At 42.6% G+C, this 24,071-nt stretch overlaps 1 protein-coding gene and 1 long non-coding RNA gene across 6 annotated transcripts in view; one reads left to right on the top strand and one right to left on the bottom strand.

The window, feature by feature from the left end:
* Positions 1 to 24,071, top strand: part of STXBP6 (syntaxin binding protein 6) — a 231,096-nt gene that overhangs the window by 74,420 nt on the left and 132,605 nt on the right. The gene's annotated exons all lie outside the window — the stretch shown is intronic.
* On the bottom strand, positions 15,879 to 21,239 carry LOC138925114 (uncharacterized). Its single transcript, XR_011440860.1, has 3 exons — positions 21,091 to 21,239; positions 20,641 to 20,873; positions 15,879 to 16,653 (listed from the first exon to the last, which is right to left on the bottom strand). It is a non-coding gene; the product is annotated as an uncharacterized lncRNA (long non-coding RNA).

Below are 24,071 nucleotides of genomic sequence, written 5' to 3'. Positions count from 1 at the left end.
CCTTAGGATAACCTCTGGAACTTTTCAAAATACGGATAGCCTGATTCCGTCTAGGTCCTACTAATGCAGCACCAGGGGTAGTGGGGAAACTTACCTGTATTTTCAAAGTGTTATGCAAGAGACGCTGAAGCTAAGGTTGAGAAGTTTCACTGTCTTGGGGAGCTATACTTGGGGTCACCTTATTGGTATGCTTGACGTAATGCTATATTTTTGGTACTCAGTTCTATCAGAAGAATAGTTCTTAGTCTCTTTCTTGGTGACTAGCCATGGTCAAATCTCTGAATTTTTCTGGGCTTCAGTTTATTCAGTTGACAAATTCAGATGTTCTTTTGGGCTCTGAGGTTCTAGGGTTCTGAACCCCCTTGGAAGTTTTATAGCAAATTTCATTCTTATTCCATACATATCATGTAGGGAGAAATTCAGGTTGTTAATAATCCAAATGAACACTTTAAAACATTTGCGAAGGTTTGAGAACATTCTTTATAGGTTGTTATTGAATTAGGGTACTAGAGTTAATTGTCAGTGATCTGGCATAAGAAAGAAATTTTTTTTAATCTACTTTCTAATTCAGACTGGATGTCATCTCAAGGTCTGTAAATATTAGAAGAGACAGAGACAGACAGAAATGGTTTATTCAGGAGTGGTGAGTTGCTTTTCCAAGAGTTTTTGTCCAGGAAAAGTCAAGAAATCCATATTGAACTCAGAGGTGTACAAAGGTATTGGCAGTGAAAGAAGAAATGCAAAACGACTATAATAATGATAAACATTTATTATTCTTTATTGTAGTAGTAGTGAAATATTGCTGAAAATGAATCTTTTAGAAAATTATGTAGAAGAAAATAAAAATCACTCATCTTGTATATGTTGTATTATTTGCTCTAATTCCAGTTAATCCTCACAACATCCCTGTCAATTAGGTCGTTTGTTCTTCATTTCGCAGATGAAGGGACCAATGTTCATCAGAGAGGTTGTGACAACCTAGAGTCACCATTTTGGAAGTGACAGACTCAGAAATCCACCCAGTCCTTGTGGCTGCAGTGGCTGTGCTCATCCTGCTGTTAGCACCTCCGTTCTTCTGATTAGGGCAGGAGGGAGTGTGGTGTAGGGCAGGCCATGTTTTAAGGAGCAAATTTCTCCCCAATGCTTCAAAATTGATACATTGAACAATTTTGACCTACCCTGTGTTTCCCTATCTCATTTCCGAGGTTGTTGATTAATAGACTCTCCGACCTTTGGCATATACATCAGGGTAAGCCTTTTATCTCTTTATTATAGAGATTTGGTATGTAAATCCAGCCATAAAACTTTAAGTCGCTCTAAAAGACAATGCAATAAAAAACAAAGTTGCTTCCGGTGCCTTGATTATCGCCTTCTTTCTACATCCTTTTTTATTTAAAAATACAATATCCTCTGTTATACTTTTTATTGGGAATTTGGCTCTTTCATGATATATGCATAGACACATTTGATTAAACCAGTTGTAGCAACAATAATCCTCGGTTACGTAAAGTTAAAGGTAGAGAGAGGGTTTTCTTCTGAAATGTTTTCTGGCCCAGTAGATTTTGCCACCAGATGTCTTTTATAGATGACCTTCAGTGTAGCACCTGCCACGCACCCATCGCATGCTTCTGTGCTCAGTATGGTTAGGGTGGCACCAGTCCACCTTTGAATTAGTAATAATAAGAATAATAATAGTAGTGATGGTATTTGGTGAGTTCCTATATCTGAACATGGTTCTATGCCCTTTACATACGTTAACTCCTTTAATCCTTACAACAATGTTATAAGGTAGATAAGAATACCATCCTCATTTTGTAGGTGACGGAACTGAGCTTACGGAAATAAATGAGCTCACCCGAGATCAACAACTTGTGAGTTACCAAACAGGGATCTCAACCCAGGCAGTTTGATTCTAGGCCTGTATTCCCTTAGCCACTGTGTTCCACTTTTTATCTCTCTGTCTGTCTCTCTCTCTAGTATAAAAGTTATGTGAGAGAGGACTTCCCAAACCAACCATCTTTTCTTACCCTCCCTCACACACTTTTGGTGATAATCGTGTCTCGGTATTACTCCTCTTCCCTGCGGGCTTGGGCCTTGGTTGGTTTTGGCTGGGTGGTGACAAGCTGTACACCCATAGCTGGGCTGTTAAGAAAGTCCCATATTAAAATGATAGTGTCAGCGGATGTGTTTGAGCCTTAGAGAAAATTAGTTCCCCAGGGGAATTCTGAGAGGCTCCTGACAGGGACACAGCCGTGTATGAACTTGTTTTGTTTAGTTGTGTAGTAGAAAAAAGAAGACGCCTTAAAATTTGTCCAGAGTTTCCCTAGGGGTTGTAGATGTCTTCCTGTGAAAACTGGTAGTAATAACATTTTCTTTTGTAAAGCCTTGTGAATAGGAGAGTTCAAAAATGGATGCCTAGGGACTTACCAGTTATTATCTCGTTTAATCCTCACAACAGCTTGTGATGTGGTTTCTCTCGTTTCGACTTGATAGTTGAAATGGCCAAGGTTTAAAGTGGGTAAGTACATACCCACGGTCAGGTGGTGAGATCGCTACAAAGCTGAGGCTTAAGTCTGGGTCCATCTCACTCCAAAGGATGCACACTTTTTCACTTTTTTTTCCAGGACAGGGCTAGGTCCAAGAAACAGAACTCCTCTGTTCCTTAAAAACAATGTGACAACATTCCTTGAGCAAGGCGTTTTAATCTCCGAGGATTTAGAGGAGGTGCTGATGACCACTTCAGCTTTTCTAGTGGTTTAGCACGCCAACAGACTTTTCTTCTTCCATTCTTTGCTGCATGCGTTCCAATTCTAAAACCAGATGGAAACAAGGGAAAACTCTCCACTGAGGCTAGTGCCAAAACATTTCATTTAAAAAGGAAACTCCATCTGTGCGCTCTCCCACCACACAGCCCACTGTTAAGAACAGGAATTTCACAGCTGATTCACTTCTGTTCGTTTTGATTAGTTTTGACTAATTGCAAAGGTGGTTAGGGAGATTGCAAACTAAGGCAGCTCTCCTGGAATGTGGCTGGCGAGGCCCATGTACCTGGCAGCCATCCTAAACAGCAGCCAACCAAGAAGGCAGGGAGTTAATCCACGCAGATGCATTCTTTGTTGGTGGTAATTTTCTGTTACCACTTTTGGAAGATAGTGCTCTTTGCTGTTGTATTGCAAGTTGGATATCATCAGGGTTTCATTTGTCACTAAGTTGTAGTCAAAGGCACTTGGGCACGCCACGAATTCCTGTTGCTCCCTGTCTTCTCCCAGCCCAGCTATGCAAAACACAAGTTTAAGCATAAGACTGACTTAGGGTAAAATACTGGCTGTACTAGCTCTGTTGCATCTTTGAGCCTCAGTTTTCTTATCTATAAAATGGACATAAAATCTATATCCCAAGGACATTTTGGAGATTAACTGAACTATGTATGTGTGTATATAAGGCCGGATACCTAGAAGGTACTCAGCTTGATGAGCAATATTATTATCTTATCATTAAATGGGACGTCCACTACTTCCTGCCGTATGAAGATGATTCATCTGCAGTTTTTTTTTTTTTTTAAGATTTTATTTTTCCCTTTTTCTCCCAAAGCCCCCCTGGTGCACGGTGGTGTATTTTTTTAGTTGTGGGTCCTTCTAGTTGTGGCATGTTGGATGCTGCCTCAGCATGGCCTGATGAGTGGTGCCATGTCTGCACCCAGGATTCGAACTGGTGAAACCCTGGGCCGCGGGAGCGGAACGTGCGAGGTTAACCACTCCGCCATGGGGCCGGCCCCTCATCTGCAGTTTTCAAAAAACATGATAATATATGTCTGTGACAGGCTTCTGTGACCCATGTCATGAGAGACAAAAATCACACGAAAACCCAGATTTATCTTGGAGTTTCCTCTCTCTCCTTCCAGACGTTTCCCTCCACTCTATGACCCACCCCTGCCAGGGATCTCAAGGTCATTCTGACTCCTGATTTCTAAACCAAGCTGCTCTTAATTCTCTATGTTCCAAAATTATCTCCCCCACCCAGCTAGGATAATAGGGGGCATCACACTGCTGTTTTGATTCTGAGAGTTTGAAGACTTCCACTCTGATCTCACTGCTGTCTGCGCATGGCTGGGTGTAGTGGACACCAGAGTCCTTGTGTGCAGGCCTCTTTATCTCATTTTGTGGGGACCTAGGAATGGCTTAGTCCATTGAGTTCCTGTCCCTGAAATGGGAGAGGTTATTTTCCTACACCTGTCTTCACTGGATCAAAAGGAAAATTGAAACAAAATAAAACAAAACGTTCTCTGGGGTCAGTTGAGGGCATTGTTAAGCAAATAGCAGAAGAGGGAGAGGCTGGTACAAACGCCTGTGGACCCAGCTTTTCAGCCCAGATCAAGATCTTGTTTGCCTGACTCTTTCCTGTTACTGTTCCTTTAGAGAGAGAGAATGAATCTGAGTGATATTTCCATGCCACTTATCGTCATGCTGAACCATATGCAGAACTTTCCAGAAGAAGCTATAAATAACCACAAGGACGGTGGGGTTGCTGAGTTGTCCAGCAGCATGAAGCATAGAGGACTAGTTAGTTACCGTGCTCTGAACTTGATCCCATTTCTCCTCTGGCCTCCCATGTCGTCTCCGTAGCACCGCTTAGTATTGCTGGGTTGTGTTTGTCAGTTTACTTTCTGTTTCCCTCCCACTGCCAGTCTCTAGAGGGTGGGGACCGTGTTGCAGACACCTGTCTGTCCCTGCGTGGAACAGATGAAGTGCCTGGGGAGAATCAGGCAAAATCCCGCTCCTGCCGAGACTGTGGGCTTGGGCTCACCGTCTGGGTTGGGGCTCCGGGCTGTGAGCTCATGCATTCGCTCTGGGTTAGACCAGCGGGAGCTTGGTTTGGCTTTTATTTTTCAACTTGCTGCTGTTCACGCTAACATGCTGCTGGGTGGTCTTTTCGTTCCCTTGGAATTCATCAAATCACTGAGCAGGAGTTTTTATTCTACCTAGTTACCAAGAAGAAAATGCAGATTTCTCTGATTTATTCGGACTTTTAGAATCATCCCAAGTGAGCAATTTATAAATGCTTCCGTTGTAACCTGGAACAGTAAGATGCTGTTATCTCAAAGTTTGAAGTACCGTAATGTTTCTCCTGATGACCGAGTTCATATGATGGGGGAATCAATGATCGTTTAATGGGCATTGAATATCTCAAAACTTTCCCAGAATGCTCTTTTTCTCACAGTAATCATTTTCAGTTCTACATTTCCTTAGGGCTTTCAAGGGAAAAATAGGAACTTCATTTTTATGAAAAATCTCTCTGAGGATATTCACACTCTCTCTCCTCCAACACACACACACTTTTAACACAAGTTAGTTTTCATCCACCACATGTGGATTCCATGTCGCTTACGTTGTAGACCTCATGCCCAACTGCATTTTGATGTTTCTATAAATTTAACAGGTTCTGCTGTTCGGGGAAGCCTCCAGGGTCTTGGCAAGTGGATTTAAGATGGCAAGAATATACCCGGCCTTGATTCCTTGAGCTCTAAGTTTCCATTTTCATAAAAGGAAGCAATGGAATTGAGAGCTGTCCTTTTTGACATTCTCGCTAACATGAATCAGCAGGAGTTATCTAAGTTTTTCTCTGGTTAGAGTCCTTTCCATCTTGTGGATAGACAAGAATCAGTTGTATTTTTGGATCCATAAAGTTTTAACTAGATTTCTCCCTATAAATATATGTGTGTTCTTTGTCAAAAGGATAGAAAGTGCCACAAAAAAAAAAAGGAAAAAATCATGTAAAAATAGTGACTTTGGCTTTTTAGGTTTCATGTTTTTTAATATTCCTACCCCCTTTATAATATTCTAGGTACAATTTTGTCCTTTTTAAAATTTAACGTGGTAACAAAATTTTTTATTTTTCATATACTCTTTATAAAGTTAATTTTAATGGCTTCTTGAGTAACATAGGGCATTCATCTGTTACTGGATATTTTGTTTTTTCTATTTTCACAGTGAGAAATAAGGAACTTGGTCTTGATTTTTTTTTTTTTTTTTAATACCTATCTTATGGATGAGGAAACCGAGGAGCTCACAACTAACTTGTTAGAGGAAACGTCCAGATTTCTAGGGAGGAGAACGGGACCTCAGCGCTCTGCGCCTGCTCAGTGCTCTGCCATGGATCCAAATGAGCTTATTTCCAAACCCACATCTGCCAGAACTCCTTAAAAGTAAAATATCCTTTGTGTGCTTAATTGCTGGTTAACCATCCCCATGATATTTAACATTGTTCTGCATCAAATTCTCTTTGAAGTACATATGATGCCTGCTCCGTTTAGGATTAAGATATTATTTGATCTCCATAGGCATTGCAGGTGCGTGTCAATGTGGTATGTAGGTGTGTGTTTGTGTCTGTGTTTGCAGAAAAAGAGAGGAAGAAGGTATCTGTCTTACCTACAGCCAACTCTCATGCTCTTTACAAGAGGCAGCTCTTTGCTTCATCTGTTTGGTCTGGTTCACTTCTGAATTCGTGAGACATCTTCTATGGTACTGTTGTTAGATGAGGGATGGGGAAGTGTTAAATGTCAACCAAACATGTGCATGCTTTTTTTTTCTAGGTCAATGCATTTAATTAAGGATTCACATCTGACATTACATCAGATCCAATACTTGGACCTTTGGAGCCAACAGGATGAGGGAAATTAACATCTTAGGAATTTTCTTTTAGAACTGTAGATTTTTTTTTTTTAAAGATTGGCACCTGACCTAACAACTGTTGCCAATCTTTTTTTTTTTTTCCTCTGCTTTTTCTCTCCAAATCCCCCCAGTACACAGTTGTATATTTTAGTTGTGGGTCCTTCTAGTTGTGGTATGTTGGATGCTGCCTCAGCGCGGCCTGGCGAGTGGTAACCACGTCCCCGCCCAGGATGTGAACCACCGAAACCCTGGGCCACTGAAGCAGAGTGCGCCAACATAACCACTCGCCAACAGGGCCGGCCCTTAGAACTCTAGATTTTTGTATTTAGATTAGTCCTTCTCAAATCCAACACTAATGTTTACATGAAAAATGAGGCCCAGAGTGGTTGGATGGCCTACCTGACATCGTAGAACCACCACAGTGAAGCGCAAGAAGGAAAAAACATGCTCAGATTTTGCCCGTTTGGTTTTTGACCTTGGGGGTGACTGGTTGAAGCGGGGTTAGATGAAAAAGAGGTGGGATTAGTGGCTAAGCTGAATCTGAGGACATATCTCTGTGCCGTTCCTTTTCACATCAGTATGCAGGAGCAATTTGTCCCACTCACTCCTGAGAAGAGCCTGTTGGCTGCCAATCAAAGAAGTGGATGTGTCTCTTCTAGGGTATGGGTATTGCAAGAATTGGGTGTGAGTACCGCTGTAAGACCAAGTATGCAGGCTTATTCCACTTCTCTGTCACTTCCTTCTGGGCTTGGGGACCCATCATGTGGAGAGCATCCAGTGAGAGAGTTTTGGAGGGGAAAGGTCAAAATGTCTGTCTCTAAATGTGGTATACCACCTGATCCATTGGGTTAAGAGAAGAAAATATTAGAATTTCTATTTAAAGTATAATTGTTTTCTAATTTATATATTTCATGTGTGTTTTGTAATCACCATAATATTTTAGAGGAGTAGTCCAAGTATATGATTAATAAATATGCATGTACTGGCAGTTAATACTCATACATTTTTTATTGAGGGAATGCATAGTCAAAAATGGTCAGAGAGCCCCGGCCAGAGTCCTGGGGAATGGAACCTTTGCTACAGTGGTAACTTCCAGCCGGTGGACTGAAATCTTTGTGAAATCTCTGGCTTTTAGAGATAGTTGCCCTCAGTAGTGAGCATATCACAGCCCTTTGGAATCAGTCTCAGCCCCCACTCCCCACCCCGCATCTCACCCCCAGTGATTCCAAGGCTTTCTGGAAGGGGGAAAGCCAGCTACTGTGTGAACTAAGCATCCTAACACAGGTGAGGGGGGCCTGTCACAGTGCTGAGCGCTTGGTAGTTGCAGCTGATGGCTGTCCTTTTGGAACCTGAATTCTGGCTAGACAGTTATTTGTTTCGGTTCTAATATTAGTTTTGATTTGGACTGCGTGTAAACATCTGTGGCTTTCCTTTTAGTACACTATCATCAGGTCGGGTCTGGTTTATTTAGTTCTGAAGCTTCTTGGCCTTTTGTACTGTTTAAAAAAAGGGAAACTTACATTTCCTTTCTGGACTTGACATTTATTGATTCATCCAGGGGAGCCTCATTCTTTGCTGATATAGCAAAGTTCTCGGTTCCTGTAGGAGCAATTTTGTTTGAGCTAGTGCATTTCCTTTTTTGTACATAATTATTTTTCTTTATTTGTCAGTTGTTATACTTCATATATAAGAGTTGTGTAGACCATTTACTTCTAGCACAGCTGTGCCAACCTTTTTTGGAAAAGAAATTTTTCAAACTTAAATTCAAATACTAGGTGTCCAAAAGACATTCAGATGTGCCACATCTTACATAAAGAAAAACATAAGTCACATTACTCCCTTTTCCATGGATTTGGAACTATTAAAAATATCACTTCTGGAGGCCAGCCCCATGGTTGAATGGTTGAGTTTGTGCCCTCCGCTTTGGTGGCTCAGGGTTTTGCTGGTTAGGATCCTGGGACTGGACATGGCACCACTCATCAGGCCATGCTGAGGTGGCGTCCCACATGGCACAATCAGAAGGACCTACAACTAAAATTAGACAACTACGTACTGGGGGGCTTTGGGGAGGAGATGAAGGAAATAAAAAAAGAAAAAGATTGGCAACAGATGTTAGCTCCTAGGTGCCAATCTTAAAAAAAAAAAAATCACTTTTGGGGGGCCAGCCCGGTGGTGTAGTGGTTAATTTCGCACGTTCCACATCAGCAGCCCCGGGTTTGGATCTTGGACGTGAACCTACACACGGCTCATCAAGCCACGCTGTGCTGGCATTCCACATACAAAATAGAGGAAGATTGGCACAGACGTTAGCTCTGGAACCATCTTTCTCACCAAAAAAAAAGATATATATATATATATATATATATATATATATATATGTATATCACTTTTGGGGCTAGCCTCATGGTGTGGTGGTTAAGTTTGGCATGCTCCGCTTCAGCAGCCTGGCTTCATGGGTTTGGATCCTGAGTGTGGACCTACTCCACTTATCAGCCATGCTGTGGAGGCATCTTACATACAAAGTGGAGGGAGATTGGCACAGATGTTAACTCAGGGCTGATCTTCCTCACGCAAAAAAGAAGAAAAAGAGGAAGATTGGCAATGGATGTTAGCTCAGGTCGAATCTTCCTCACCAAAAAAAAAAAAAAAAAAAAATCACTTTTGTTTTCAGCAATGACAGAGCTCTGAGAAGGGATTGGATTTTCTGTGAGTGTATATTTCAGAGCTTGCCTTTACCCTCTGCTCCCCCTTCCCATGTTGCTCTGCACTTTAAGTGTCCTGTTCAGCTACTATCAGGTATGAATACCCTTTACCTGCCAGAGCTTCTCTTTGCAGTGTATGATGGTTGACCACTCTTCCCTCACTTCAACATCACTCTTTCTCTCTCCTCATCCACACTATTAAAAACACAGTTCCTCAGAGTGACTGATCTGAGATGTTAGAAGAGAAATAATGCAGGTTACAAAAATCTTTAAAAACTGATGTGTGGTTTGAATACCTCCCCTGAGGGCATTTGTATTTTGCAAAAAGTGGCAACGCCTCTAAAGCCAATGGTGGTGGTCGTAGTAACACTGAGAGTGTTTATTGAGCAACTACTATTGCCCATTTTATACCTTCTCAGGTAGTTCTGTCTGGGGTTGGTACACACAGTGATCAACATGTGGGGTGTCCTGTTCTGATCATTACTCCTTGTGTATCTGTTGGAAGCGTTCATTTCTCCTGTGTTGACACTTAAGGACTCTTGCTTGGAACTTTTTTGTATAGTGATGGTTTTTACCTTGAATTTTAGAGGACAGCCTGCTAAATGGACTTTGATTCCACTTAATTTGGCTGCTGTTGGTTTTTGCATTTTAACAGAGTATTACAGAAAAAATGCAACTTGATACGAAGGAACCTTGCATCACTCATTTTCATAAATCAACTCACTGAACAAGGACACTTAGAATTATAAATGCTTCCTTCAGTTTCAAAAGTGTTTGTGGTGTTTTTTTGAAGTCACTGTTAGCCAGCCTTCCAGATAAAACTCTCTGGCTTTAAGACTGTGATATGATAGGGATCTTGTTGCCAAGACATTTCTACATAATATTTCAAACTTGCTTCCTTCCAAAATCTAATTTTATTTTGAGCCACAGTACAGCTCTGTGAATGTTGAGGTCAGAGGAAGAAAGGAATCTTCTTGCCCATAAAATGAGCTCTTTGAGTCTGGACTGAAAATGCCTTGCAGGTCACAAGCAAGGGGAGAATTTTGCAGAAATGAGTTTAGATTTTCCTGTGCCCAGTTTAATTTTTGCTTAGAGGTAAGAATAGGATGGTGGTATTCAAAGTCTTTTGAGGATACAGCACTTGGCATTACACAATGTAGTTCGTATCATAAATACTCCGGTCTGTGCAGTATTAAAAATGAGATTCGGATTGGAATGACTTACTTAGATTTTTGAGTTGGATTACTCTAATTTTAGCCTACCCACATTGAATCCAATTAGAACTTTCAAGTTTTGGCTTTCTGAGAGATGCTCTGTAGAACATCAGTTTCCTAAGTTTCTAATGGGTCTCGGGAAGATGAGAGTTCTCTGCGTATGCGGACAAGTCAGGTGTTCTGTCTTGGTGAGAAGTTGCAGAGGCCCTTCTGATATGGGGCTTACTTCTGGCACACACAGAGTCACGAGTGGGGAAAACCCATGGCCCAGTGATGGCTATCAAGTGACGGTTCTCTGTGCATAATCTGTGTTTCTTCCATTTCCAGGATCAAAGTGATCAGAAGTAACTCTGCATAAGGGCAAAGGCTTGGGAGACAGAAAAAATATGGATTTGAATCTTGGTTCTACCCCTGACTAGTTGTATAATCTGTGTAACATAGAGAATCACTTGGTTTTTCTGAGCCTCAGTTTCCACTGATGTAAAATGGTGATTAAAAACATCCATCTTGGAGGACTAGAGTGAGAACTTAAAAAATTGTATGAGAAGATAAACGTAAACCACCTTGCTTGGCCCCAGAATATAATAAATGCTTAATAAATGTTAGTTTCTTCATCATCCTTGTCTGACATTGAAAGTCGTCTTCTATTGATGACAAGGAGTAAGAGTCATCAGTCATCCGCCTAGAAACTAGAAACGGCAAGAAAGCAGCTGGTGACTTCACACACTCCTCGAACAGGAACGGAAACCCTGTCGAGGGGCCAGAGAGGGTATCTAGTGCGAGGAGCCTGACGCACATTAGGAGCCCGATCACAAGTTTTGTCACTGCCGTGTTGGCTTGTATGAAGTGATCCATTCTGAAGATGGATATTATCCCTCTTTTCTGAGTGACAAGCCAATGGAGTTTCAATTTAAAGCGAGGAGGCTGGATACTCCTGGATATCGTTAAATAGGCTGACAGGTGTTGGTGTGGTGAAAGCACATCTGCAGTCAGGCACAGCTGTATCCAGATCTCAGCTGAATCCCTTTTTAGCTGTGGCCATAGAACATACCTACCTCTGTGAACTGCTCTCCTCGTCTAGACAGCAGGGACAACTCATACCTCATGGGCTTGGTGTGTAAATTAAATAAGGCCACCTGCAAAGAGGCTGATAGAGGGCCTGGTGACCTCAGTAAATGCCAGTTGACAGTGTGCTAAGCATCGTGTTTGTGTGTATGTGTATGTGCGTGGGCTGGGGTGCAGAATCATTCAAAATGCACCTCCATCCTCATCTTAGGAGCTATGAGAATATACTGAATGCTTAAAATGGGATGTTTAAGGGAAGAACACAGTGGGAACTACTCCTGACTGCTCGATGGCTGTCTTACCTGTGGACACTGAAAGTGCCATGTTCCTGGCTTCCACTGGAGTGCTGACCTATGAAGAGCTAAGTTGCAGTATTTTGTTTTGAAGGCATGGTTGATCGGTGTGTTACAGAAATGAAGCCCACAAACATTTGCCTAGTCATTTAGCTTGGGGCTTTTTGGTTTTAAGCTGATGTACTATAAATTTTTGTTTTCTTCCTAAAATGTCTTTGTTTGGGTGGAGAGCCTTAAACCCCAGTAGGCAGCAGGCAGCTTTCGCAAGTCTGTACCTGGGGATGGCTTAAGCCGTGCGCCCAGTCCCTGGAGAGCTCGAATCCCCTGCAGTTTGATAACACGCTTTGAGGATATAAAAGAAACTTCTGAAAACCAATTTCTGGTTTATCATTTTCTTTTCTCCATGTGCATTTTTATGCAAACTAATGCCATTTGTTTGGATTTTCTTCCACCGTTAGAACTTTCAAAGCCGAAGTCTGCATCCGAGGACTTAGTCTGTAGCGTTTCAACTGTGTCCCTGACCCGCTAGCTCTCCCTTCGTCCCGGTGGGCAGTGGTGAAGCCCTCTGCTGTTGGTGTGCCAGCCGCTGTAACTTGGTCTTGAACTTCTTATGGAGGTCTTATTCTTTTCTGTGGAACTGCAGTCTATTTGAATATGCAGTGATGTCTTTTTCCTTAATTCCATTGACCTGCGTGACCAATACCTAGTAGGCAATGTTTTCTTCTTGTTCACTTACCCAGTTGTTTGCCAGTTGGAAATTACACTCTCTCTTGTGGTTTTGGATCTGTGTGGGGGTCAGTAGCAGTAGCTACATGACATAAGTGGAAAAAAGAAGCTGAGCTTTGCAGTCAAGCAGACTTGGGTTTGAGTCTTGCGCTGACACCAGCTGTGTGATCTTGGGCAAGTTGCTTCCTGTCTCTGTGCCTTGGTTTCCTCAGTTCTGAAGCTGGGTGTCTGGTATGGCTGTAGATATTAGAGGTAATATGTGTGAAGCACCTGGCATATTTCCTAGCACATAGTAGGTGCTGTGGAATAGAAGCTGCTGCCGCTGTGGTTGTCATCTCCTGGTTGTCCGCACAGTTGGTTTAGAGCCCTGGCACTTGTCTCTGTGGAGGAGAAATTGCTGTGAGCAGCAAGGCCAGATCCTTGACCCACCTGCAGGCTGATAGGCACTGTGCCTTAAGGAGCACCCAGCGTCCTCACCACAGCTGCCCACTGCTCATCACAGGCCTTAACGCCCCGGTGGCTTCTGCGGAGGGCTACGACTCCAGCCTCACTTTGCCGCTTGCGTTTGAATGCTCCTAGTCGTTGCTGGTCATGAGAGTTCCATGCTTCCAGGTCACCCTGCAGTCGTGCCCAAAGCAGCCAGAGCACCGCCAATCCAACCTGTCTGTTCTTACCAGCATAGGAGGCAGCCAGGACCCCAGGGGCCAGGTCAATAAAAGATGCTAAACCTTAAGCTTTTCCTTTCCACCAGTGGGATGAAGATGGAGAAGCTGCAGCAGGTTGGACGGCTGTTGTGACAGCTACAGCAGAAGAATCTGGATGAGTGGCTTGTGGAAGCTTTGGCTTCAGACATGGGACTCCCTCGTCGAATGGGACAGTGGTCCCCCAGGAGGGTGATGGCTTTCACATCTATCTACCAGACATCCCACTAGCCCTTTGATCATTTGGAAGGGGGTGACCAGTTAGGCATCCTTCCTAAGGATGTTACTCTTCCTTCCTGCCATGTTCAACATACTTTCTATAGACCAATAGCTGAGCATAGAAGAACTTTCAGATGGGAACAACAGTACAAGTAGCTAACGTTAAATGAACACTTAGTATATGCCAGTTACTGGATGAAGCACTTTCCATGCATCATCTCATTTCATCTTTATACCAACCCTCCCAGAGGGGCATGTGACTTGTTATCACCTTTTCTCAGATGAGGAAGCCAAGAAGGAGGGAGGTTCAGTAACTTGCCTAATATCACAGAGCCGGTAAATATTGGAGTAGGGACTCAAACCAGCTCCTTCTATCTGCACAGTCTGAGCACTTCACCTCCAAGCTATGGACAGAGTTGCTTCCTAAAGCCACTTGTCTCTGTGTCAGGCTGTGTCCACTCCTCAGGGAAGATTCCTCCGTCACCAGAAGCTAAGGGGTAATTGTTGATAATTTATTTTAACACCACTGTTGCACTGCCTTATAGTGGCCTCACTTTATGGGAAAATGAGCTTTATCCTCCCCAGGCCTAAATTTACAGTGGGACCCGAGGACCACTGGGCCTGTCATCACCTGGCTCCTGGACATACCCGTTCCATATCTGTGGGCACACCAGGGTCAGCTCACACGCAGATCTCAGTGCTTCCTTAGTCCTTCCGCTCAGTGCAGTTCACTTAGCAAAAGGCAGTGTGAGCAGTGTAGATGTCGTGGGGGTTCCTGAGTGGAGGTGGGCCAGAGTGTTTACATCGTATCCGACAGCAGGTAATGCAGATAACAGCGCTCTCTGCTCCCCAAAGCCCGGGCTGCGCTGCCTCCGGGACTTTTCTCTCAGAGCCCTTTTTATCATGGGGGTAGGCCTCTGCTTAGCTGTCTCTTCTCGTCCGCTTCAGCCTGTCTGCCCCCACCAATCCCACTCCCATTATGCAAAGCAAGTCAGGACTAGTCCAGCTGCTATCCCCAAATCCATTTTAACACAAAATAGAAATAAAGCAATCCTAGTCATTAGGACCCACCCTCCTGAGAAAGCAGGTAGGGTTTGAAATAACTTTATTTCCCCTGTTGTTCCCTTAGTTAAGGAGGTGTGATAACCTTTCAGGCCTGGGTTTGGTAGCTAACCCCTCACCGCATGCTAGAGATGATAGCTGGGCCTGTTTTCTTTGGAAAACTGCTGGTCACTTTCATTTCTACCAGTCAGTGACCAGCTCCCGTCCTCTTTCTTCATCTGAGTTGGCAAGCCTTGTAAGGATCCTCAGCCCGTCCTGGGAGCTCAGTCTCTTCTTCCAGCCCTCTCCACTGCCATCCCCACTCTGCACAAGAAATGCACGTAGCACTTACTACGTAACCATATCTTCATGCCCTTGGCCTTTTCTGTGTCCATTTTGAAGATGCTGACCTCTGCTGTTAGCATCAGCAATTCTAAGCCTTATGGCCACCATTTAGTCCGAGTTAGTTTTTTCATTCATTCAATACATTTTTATTGAGATCTTACTGTGGACAAAAATAAACATGAGCAACTGTTTCCATGGTGTTTAGGTGGGAAGAGCCATAAATTAAATAATCAGCTGTAAAATACTGAGTTGATTTCTATGAAAGAGTGCACAGAGCGGAAGAATTTGACAGCTTCAGTAGGAAGTGAGTGATCAATGTGATGTGACGTTGGAAAAGAGTTTACCAGAGTTGATGGGAAGGGAGTGGAACAGCAGGAAAGGGTATCCCAGGCAGGGCCTACAGACAAACATTCTGTGCTCCCTGGGGCAGAAGGGAGCAGGCCAACCTTGAGAAACAGAAAGAAGGGCAGTGTGGCAACAACACAGCAAGCAAAGAGAGAGTGATGGACATTGGGGTGGGCTGTCCACGTCCTCATCCCAGGAACCTGGGAATTTTACCTTATTTGGAAAAAGAGTCTTCACAGATATATCGTTAGGCATTTTAATATGAGATTACCCTGGATTATCCTGATGGCCTTAAATGCCATCACTTGTTTCTTTGTAAGAGAGAGGCAAAGGGAGATCAGACACACAGAGGAGAGGTGATGTGAAGACAGAAGCAGAGATTAGTGTGATGCGGCCACAAGTTGTGGAATGCTGGCAGCCCTCAGAAGCTGGAAGAGGCAAGGAACAAATTTTCCCCTAGAGCCTCCAGCAAGAACATGGTCTGCTCACACCTTGATTTTGGACTTCAGGCCTCCAGAACTGTGAAAGAGTAAATTTATGGTGTTTTAAGCTGTTTTGTGGTAGTTTGTTATGGCAACCACAGGCCACTCCCCTCTAACATTCATTCTATTTTTGATCGACACTTGGACTTTTGCCAGGTTTGGTTATTGCAAACAGTGCTGCTGTGAACCTTGTCTTATGTTTCTTTTAGGGACCATCCCTACATGTGTCTGTTTGGTATATACCAGGAATAGAATCGCTAAGTCGAAGAGTATGGGCCTCTTCAGCTTCGATATATACCACCAAACAGATTTCCACGAGGTGGTACCAATTTATACTCCCACCAGCAGTGTATAGAATTCCAATTGCTCCATGCCTGTGGTCATTGTTAATTGTAAATTATTAAGTGGGCAGGGAGGGTTACTGATTGAATTTTTGCAGTTGAAAATTGACAGGTGTAAGAAAGGTATTTCTTGCAAATATTACGTATAGAACTTAGAAAACAAATCGCTATTTTTATTAATCTGCAATTTTAAGGAAATGGAATTTGGCCAGACTAAAGGCAGTTTTCTCATTCTATATCTGAAAAATATTTCCCATTTATAAAGTATCTAATTCTTTGTTTATAACCATCTTCTGTATGAGGATCCCTCTCGCTGTGATGAAAACAGAATTGTTTGCCATGATTCCATTGGGAAGAACTCTTAGAAATCGGGAGCAGTATTGTTAAGGTGACTCTCAGTCTTTTCTATTCAAGACCAACTAGTGCTTAATCCAAGTACACAATTTCATCTCTTGAATTGTCCGTGTTATTCTTCTGTGCTGTCCTCTTTTGGTTCTGCATCTCTCTGAAACTATGAAAATCAAAGAAAACTTTAAACTTGGGAAGAGAGAATCCCTACTCAGGTTAGAGAAAAAGCTTACCTTCTGGCCCATCCATTTCATACTGCTGTTAGCATTTTTAGATAAAAGATATTAGATGTCAAAATAATGGCATAGTGTGGGGCTGTACATCCAGCTGTACCCAGCCTTTGCCATAGCTAGAGTATGGCCCCTCTGATGATGCTTACTCTATGCTCTTTCCTGTTGAATTGAGTCCTCCTTCAAATAGATTCATGACTTTTTCCCCTGTAATTACTTTTCATCCTTTCCTGCTCTTTCCAATTGCTCTGTATGCACTCCCTGTCTGGGAATCGAGATGTGCACCGAGGTATTAGGAAGAAGTTAGGATCAGTTTTGGGATGACTGCTAGATCTTTGTTCTCCACTTTATCTATGGAATAGGTTTCTGTAACATAGGAGAGACCCATCTCCTTAGTACTTAAGAGTCTAGGTGATGGTTTGAGTAATTAATGACCAGTCACATTCTTTCTGTCTTAATTGTTATATGTGACAGAACCAACAACATTGTTTTCATTACACTCAGACAAGGCATTCTCTTCTCCCCTCTATTTTCTACCTGCTATTAATTTTGGAAAGTCTTATTAAGAATAAACTCTACCCCTAATTGGTCTCTGGTTAGTTCAGGAGAGCCCCTGCTCTCGGAGCAGAAGAGGAGAAACTGGTAGGTTAAGAATCATTAAAGATGCTCTCTCCGTGCTCATGGTCAGAAGACAGTTCTCACTCGGTTTTTCTATTTCAAGAGAGTTCCCTAAACTCAGAAAAATCAACCCTATGAGCAATGTCGAGTGGTCCCTCTTTGGACCAGTAATAAAGAGTCTGTTACTGAATGTGAGACACAGGGCTTCTGAGTGCCTGAAGCCTGGTACCTCTCGGAGATTCTTTGTGTAAAGCTTCAACCCCCAGACTTGGAGAAGTAGGTACAAAGTTTCATGATAGGGCATAAAGTCTAGGCTTTTCGTAATCATTACAGTTTTCCCTGAGAGATTCTCTGGGTCCAAGTACAGGGCTATGTCACTGCCCAGGAGTCTCAAAGCCCTCCCTTTTTATCTGGCCCCACTGTGAGTTCGAAAATGGATCTTCAAAAATTTTATTTTCAAGCGTGAGTCCTTTTCAAGCATTTTGTTTTCTCCAGAGGAGGTGGGATCTGGCACCTTTTCTCCATCCCACTTTCGGAGATGTCACACCCTGTGCCTTCTGTGTAAGACGAGGGCAGAGGATGCTGCACATGGAGACCGATTTTTCATATTAAATTAATGTTTTCAGATTGGAAACTGATCTGACCTGAGAAGCTGTTAGTCATTAGGGAAAATCTGAGTGATCGTCTTGAAGGAAGAAGTCAGTCTGTGTAGAAATATGAGCTTATGTAACAAAATGTTACTTCTGGGTGTGGATCCTTCTAAATCAAAAGTACGTCTTGGAAAGTGGCCTGTGGGGGGAGGTTTCCTTTCAAGAAGCCTATGTGGAGGCGGTGATAGCATCCTATAATTGGGCAATGTGTGGATTTTTTGGCCATTAAACTTTAGCTATGATATTACACATTCTTATCCGGTCACTGCCTATTTACTATCATGATGAACAACCTCCTACCCAGACTCTGTTTAGTCGGTTTCTCCCCCTCCCCCCATAGAAAGAATGCTCAGTGTCTAAAAATGGAAGTTTTGCTTGTGGAAACATCTCTGTTTTGTGTAGCTGATGCATGACCGATTTTCTTCCTCCCGTTCCTGGCTGCTTCCTGATGTAGTTGGCAGTGACTTTTCTTGATGGTAATTGGTCCTTCTGTGTCATTCTTGGACATGTGTACATCATGCCTCCTGGCATTCTGTTGGAGTTGTTCTGGATTTTCTCATTTAATTCTCCACTGCTGTCTCTGTCACCGCCTCATGCTCCTCAGTCCCTGTTTTCTTCAAAGACTCATCTGTGTTCCTTTCTGTGAGCTGTTCCTGTTGTGGCTGTCACTCCTGTCTGAGCATAGCCACAGCTTCTTGTGCAAACCAGTTTGGTCCTGGAGAATCAGAAAACTGAATGCTTTTGCTTTCCCTTTGCACATGGAGCTCTATATGATTAATACTGCTTTTCTCCTTTGCTTTCTGTTTTGGACGGCCTGTGTCGCCTTGTTAATCAAGATTAGATTATTTGGGGAGACTTTTACTGGTAGACCGGCCACTTTTGATTTGTTAGTTAATAAGCACTTGACTTTGATAGTGGTTTGCATGACTTCCATCTTTACTTCTTGGGTTGTTACTTCTGAGCAATTTCTGAGTTACCCATATCATGTAACTTCTTAACTTACAAGGCTCTAGTCTCTTGATCCAACTGCTAAAAGTCCTGGCCCCATTCATCTTGGTCTTCTTGCCTTCTTTCAAAGGCTGGCCCCTCCACATGTTCCCTGTATCCCATACTCTCTTACTTTCTCAAGGACTATGCTCTTCCAGTTATCTTCTCTCCAACCAGCTCTAGGAAACTGCTCCCATAAATATACATGCTTTCATATCTTCCATTTATAAAATAATCCTTTCAGGACCCCAGACCACTGGCCCAGCTCTCCTCTTAGCCTGCCTACCCTGGAGAGATGTCTGCACTTGTGGGCACTTGCTAATCCCTCCTTCAGCCTTGAGCCCACTTCAGTCTGGCCAAGACCCTCCCCACCAGGCTCCTGCTCCTAACAAAGTTTGAGGAGCCCTGGTGCCACGTAATCCAATGGTCACCTTTCCCCGCCTCTTTCCCCTCCTCTCTCAGTAGCACTCAGCACTGTCCACCACTCTCTTTGCCTTAGAATCATTTCTCTCTTGGCCTCAGATGTACCGTACTCTCTCAGTTATCCTTCCATCCCATCACTTACTTTAGTTTTTGTCTCCATTGCACATCTCCTGTACCTGAATTCTTAAATTTGGAGGCTCTGTCTTGGGGCCCTTTTCTTTTATACTTCCTCTCTTTCTCCACATTCTTAATGCTTTGATCCGTGAGTGTTAGGGATTGCTATTTCTAATACTATTCTATTTATGTTGTTGGAGAGTTATGACAAAATAAGAAATCACATTAACTACCTAGAATACAGAAAATATTTCATAAATGGTGCTACTGTTAGATGTTTTTTCATCTTTGTTTCTCTCATAAATTTGTATAAAAGGTAGACTCAAATATTTGTTAAAGAATAGTTGAATTTATCTTTCTTTGATTTCAAACATTCATTATCTTGGTTTTCTATTGGTATTAATTGCCCCACACTCCTAAGAAGGCATGGTCTCAGTCCACCAGATATTGGGGTGAACATTCTAAGATCTTTTTATTCAACTCATCTACCTTTCATTATTCTACTCTCTTAACTTCCACCATTTTGATAATTCCCAAATCCACTGTGTATCCCTGAAAGCCACCTAGTTACTAGTTCTAAGGAAAAATTATCAAATTACGTTTCTAATTAAGTTGCTTTCGAGAACGATTCAACGAGTTAGTATTTGTTTATAATATACATAAAGCCGTTAGAACAATGCCTGATGCATAGTCGACATTTGGTAAAGGTCAGCTGGTATTGTGATTATTTTTAAAATTCTTGTTATTCTACAACATAGGAACCTCCTTCGAGGAAGAGCACATCCATGTGTTTATGGACATAGTGGCAGCAATGGTCTGACTTTCCTCCTCTGGAGGGTGGTGTTTTTAAGTGGTGTCCAAAGGCTCACCAGTCCAGGAGAATGTGAGGTGCTCAGAAAATAGCAGATTCTTGGGCTCCCCTACAACAGACGTGCCAAACTAGAATCTGTGGGATTGGGAACCAGAAATCTGCTTTTTCAAGCAAATTTTCCTACTTGATTCTTATACATGCTCAGATTTGAGAATTATTTTTGTGCCCAATAAATTGCGAGACCTTGGAGGTACAACATCTTTCAAGACATCATACATGGAATAGCTACTTAATAAGTGATGTGTGGGATTACAGACCTTAGAGAGCATCAGGTCCATTGCTGTCATGTTGCCAGTAAGAAATAGGAGCCTACCAAGAAGAACCTTCTCCAAGGTCAGGTCGTTTGCTAGTGGCAGAATCAGGGCTGAGACTCAGGCTTCCTGGCTCCCAGTTCCATTCTCTTTGCATGCTCCACACAAGCTCCCCATGCCCACAGAGTGACCCAGAAGACTTTCCAATATGCCTTCTATGAAGCAGTGGAGGGACTGTCCTGGTGGAAAATGGAGGGAAGAGAAGTGGAAGGTGAAAGGAGACAAAGAATGATCTAGAGAAAAACAAAAAGAGAACCCAAGAAGAAGATGGTTGAGATTTTGTGAGAAAGGGACCATAGGTTTTGATGGCAAGAGGGTTTGGGAAAACAAGAAAGGAGGTAATATATAAAAATGGAGAGTAGAGTGAAGGCCGGAAAAAGAGGGTTATATGTTTACCTTTCATTCCGTAAGTGTTCATAATCCAGTTTAGTGATGAGAGCCTTAGATTGAAGATCCTGGTATAAAACTCTTCAGCAGCTTTGCAACATAGACCCAGAGTTCTGGACAAGATCTCGAAGCTCTCTCTAGTTCTAGCACCACCGGCTTTGATCTGAACATGACAAAATGCATGCATTGCAGCCTGTTCGAGACACCCTTGGGTTTCACTGGGGAAAACTATGGGCTTCAAAGGAAACCTTCCTCCGAATTCCTGATGTGTTCCCAGCACATGTATGTGCATGGCTGATGGTGTGAGGGCTATGTGACTGTGATGCATTTAAAAATAACTTTAATTAGAACGTTTTCCTTGAGAGTTTTAAACACAGCTGTTATTCCCCTTACTTTACCTCTGCCTGAGATCCGAGCCTACCCTGCCCCAGGTGGAGATGGTTATGCTGTTTGTTGCTCTTAGTGGTAGTCACCGTGCCCAAGGTTGAGGAAGTGACCAGAGCTTCTGTGCAATGGCAGAGCTCCACAGGGTTAGTCATCTTCAAACAGGAAAAAATGGAATTATCAAGCAGTTTTCGCTCAATAGTTCCTTGAATTGACAGCTCTTTCTTGCCCACTCTTCTTGGAGAGTAAGCTACATTTTGACTGGCTAAAAAAAGATGAAGAAAGGCAGGGTCCAAACAAAAAAAAAGCCATAATTTCTGTTTAAAATTTATTTGGGAGGGAAAACAAAGCAATTAAGAAATTCACGTTGCTTAATACAGAAAAAGCAACAAATGAATTTCAGTGACTGTGTAAATAAATATTTTGAAGCACCAAATTACAAATATTTTTAAATAAGAAAATCAAGAAAATATATATTCATTCCAGTTCTTTGGCACTTCAGAGTCAAAGCTAGAGCGCCTACTGTTCAAAATGTTTAATGATTTATTTAAAGGTCAAGATATAGACATTATACTAACCAGTGAAGCTAATTTTCATTCTTTTCTGAATGTTACAATCCAATTATATAGCAGTATATTTCATTAAGTATATTCAGCTCAATACTGAAGAAAAACTGGTTTTTATTATCCATAGCAATTAAGTTTTCAAATGTCCTTTACATCAGAACGAAAACTAGCAGTTTTCAAGTTTACCTTTTTCACAAAGAATTCAGAATTTAATTACCGAATGTCATAAGGAACATAAAACTGAAAGACATAAAAATGTAAAGTTTCGATTCTGATGGAACATTTAAAATGAAGCACTTACCAGTGAGGATTCTCTTCAGCTACACGTAATGAAAAACCTGAATAAACAGTGGCTTCAATAAATCAGGGAGTATTTCTTCACATAGGGGTCCACGGCGGATGTTGACCTTCTTCTGCCTCTAAACTTCGTCTGCCTTACCTGCCTTGAATTGCCTCATGGTTGCAAGAGGAGTGGGCTGCCTGCAGCGTCACACCTGGGCAAGCCAGAGGGCAGAGTGGGCAGGCCAGCTTTCGGTTCTCCCAGAAACCCAGGTGACTTCCAAGTGCATTTCACTGGCCAAGACTCAGTCACATGGCCACCCCAGCCATGAGTAAGGTTGAAAACAGAGCCCCCTTCCCACTTCCAGAATTGGGGTTCTGTTAAGAAGAAGAGAATGGCTGCTGGGTAAGCTATGAACTCTGTCAGCCCCAGAAGAGTGAACATTCACGTTTTCTGAAAGGGATTTCACCTTAAAGAACTGATTCTAATTAACTTAAGATTTTCCTGAGACCCCTCTTTCACTTCTTCTCTGGGCCACGTCACTTTGCTCTTTACGAGTAAGTGGACCTATCTTGATTTTTCTGCTACATAGCAATCGATTTGAAAACAATTAAATATGCACTTAGGTATTGGTGTAGAATTGGGAATAGGCCGAAAGGGCATGAGTTACCCCATTATCTTTCATGGAGATGCGTGCCGTTTGTGAGTAATGGACTTGCTCTTTTCATAGTCTTCACAGCACTGTCTGCCCTCAGATCAGAGGTGGTTGTGTTCAATACATGCTGAGTAAAAAGTCAAACTGTCAGTGGTCAAAGCATGAAGACAAAATAACTGGCTGTTTGATTCCGGCCATTTCATTATTCCTGGGAGGAGCATGAGAGAATACCCTTCATGCATGGTGATGACAGTTTTCTGCGTGACACACTGTCTTCCACCCAGCATGGCCCCTGAGGCTCCTTAAGGTGATGGGACTGTTTGTGGTGAGGACCACTGTAACCAGAGGTGGGTTTTCACACATTCATCTCCTTCCCACCTTCACCCACTGAGTGTAAACTATTTCCAGATAGTCTGCTGGGCTCATTCTTCTGCTCTTCTGGATGGAATTGTTGGCAATGTGCTTTTGGTTATCCAGTCTGCTTTGAAATATGGTTCTAATTTTCCCTTATAAAAATGAGGCTCAAATGGCACCACTTGTGTGCCTTTGGTCTCATTTTAACTGTTAAGACTTCCACCGGTGGATCAAAAATTCGTTCAAGACCTATTTGAAAAGAGTTGGTTTCTGGTTTTCTTCTGTGTACTCTCTTTCCCTTCATTTTCTTTCAGGAATTCTGTCCAACTCCATCCTGCAGTTTCATTGAATCATTGCTCTTTACAAGTTGACTCTGTTCCCAGCACCAGATTTTCATTCTCTCGTCTTCTCAACCGTTAATCTCTTTACTCTCTCAAGTTTCTCAAACACAGGAGGAATTGAAGTAAACCCATCACCCAGACAGACTTGCCGAGGAGGAACTTGTGCAGGTGTACATCATGGCAGCCTGTTGCCACTTAGCTGGCAGCTCCTGTACCTGTACTTACGAGCTCACAGAAACTGAAGGAAGTATTACTTTATTAATTTGTACTGGTCTCTTGGATGCTTTCACACTGGTGGTCTCTTAGTTAAGTGCATACAGTGCCACTTGCTCAAGTAGAGGAAGGAGCCAAGGAAGAGGGAGTGCTGAGGCAGAAATGGGTAGACACTTAGGAGTAGGTGTGGTGGTGCA

This window comes from Equus caballus, chromosome 1 (assembly GCF_041296265.1).
Source record: "Equus caballus isolate H_3958 breed thoroughbred chromosome 1, TB-T2T, whole genome shotgun sequence".
Classification (NCBI taxonomy): Eukaryota; Metazoa; Chordata; class Mammalia; order Perissodactyla; family Equidae; genus Equus; species Equus caballus.
This window is presented reverse-complemented; position numbering and strand designations above follow the sequence as displayed.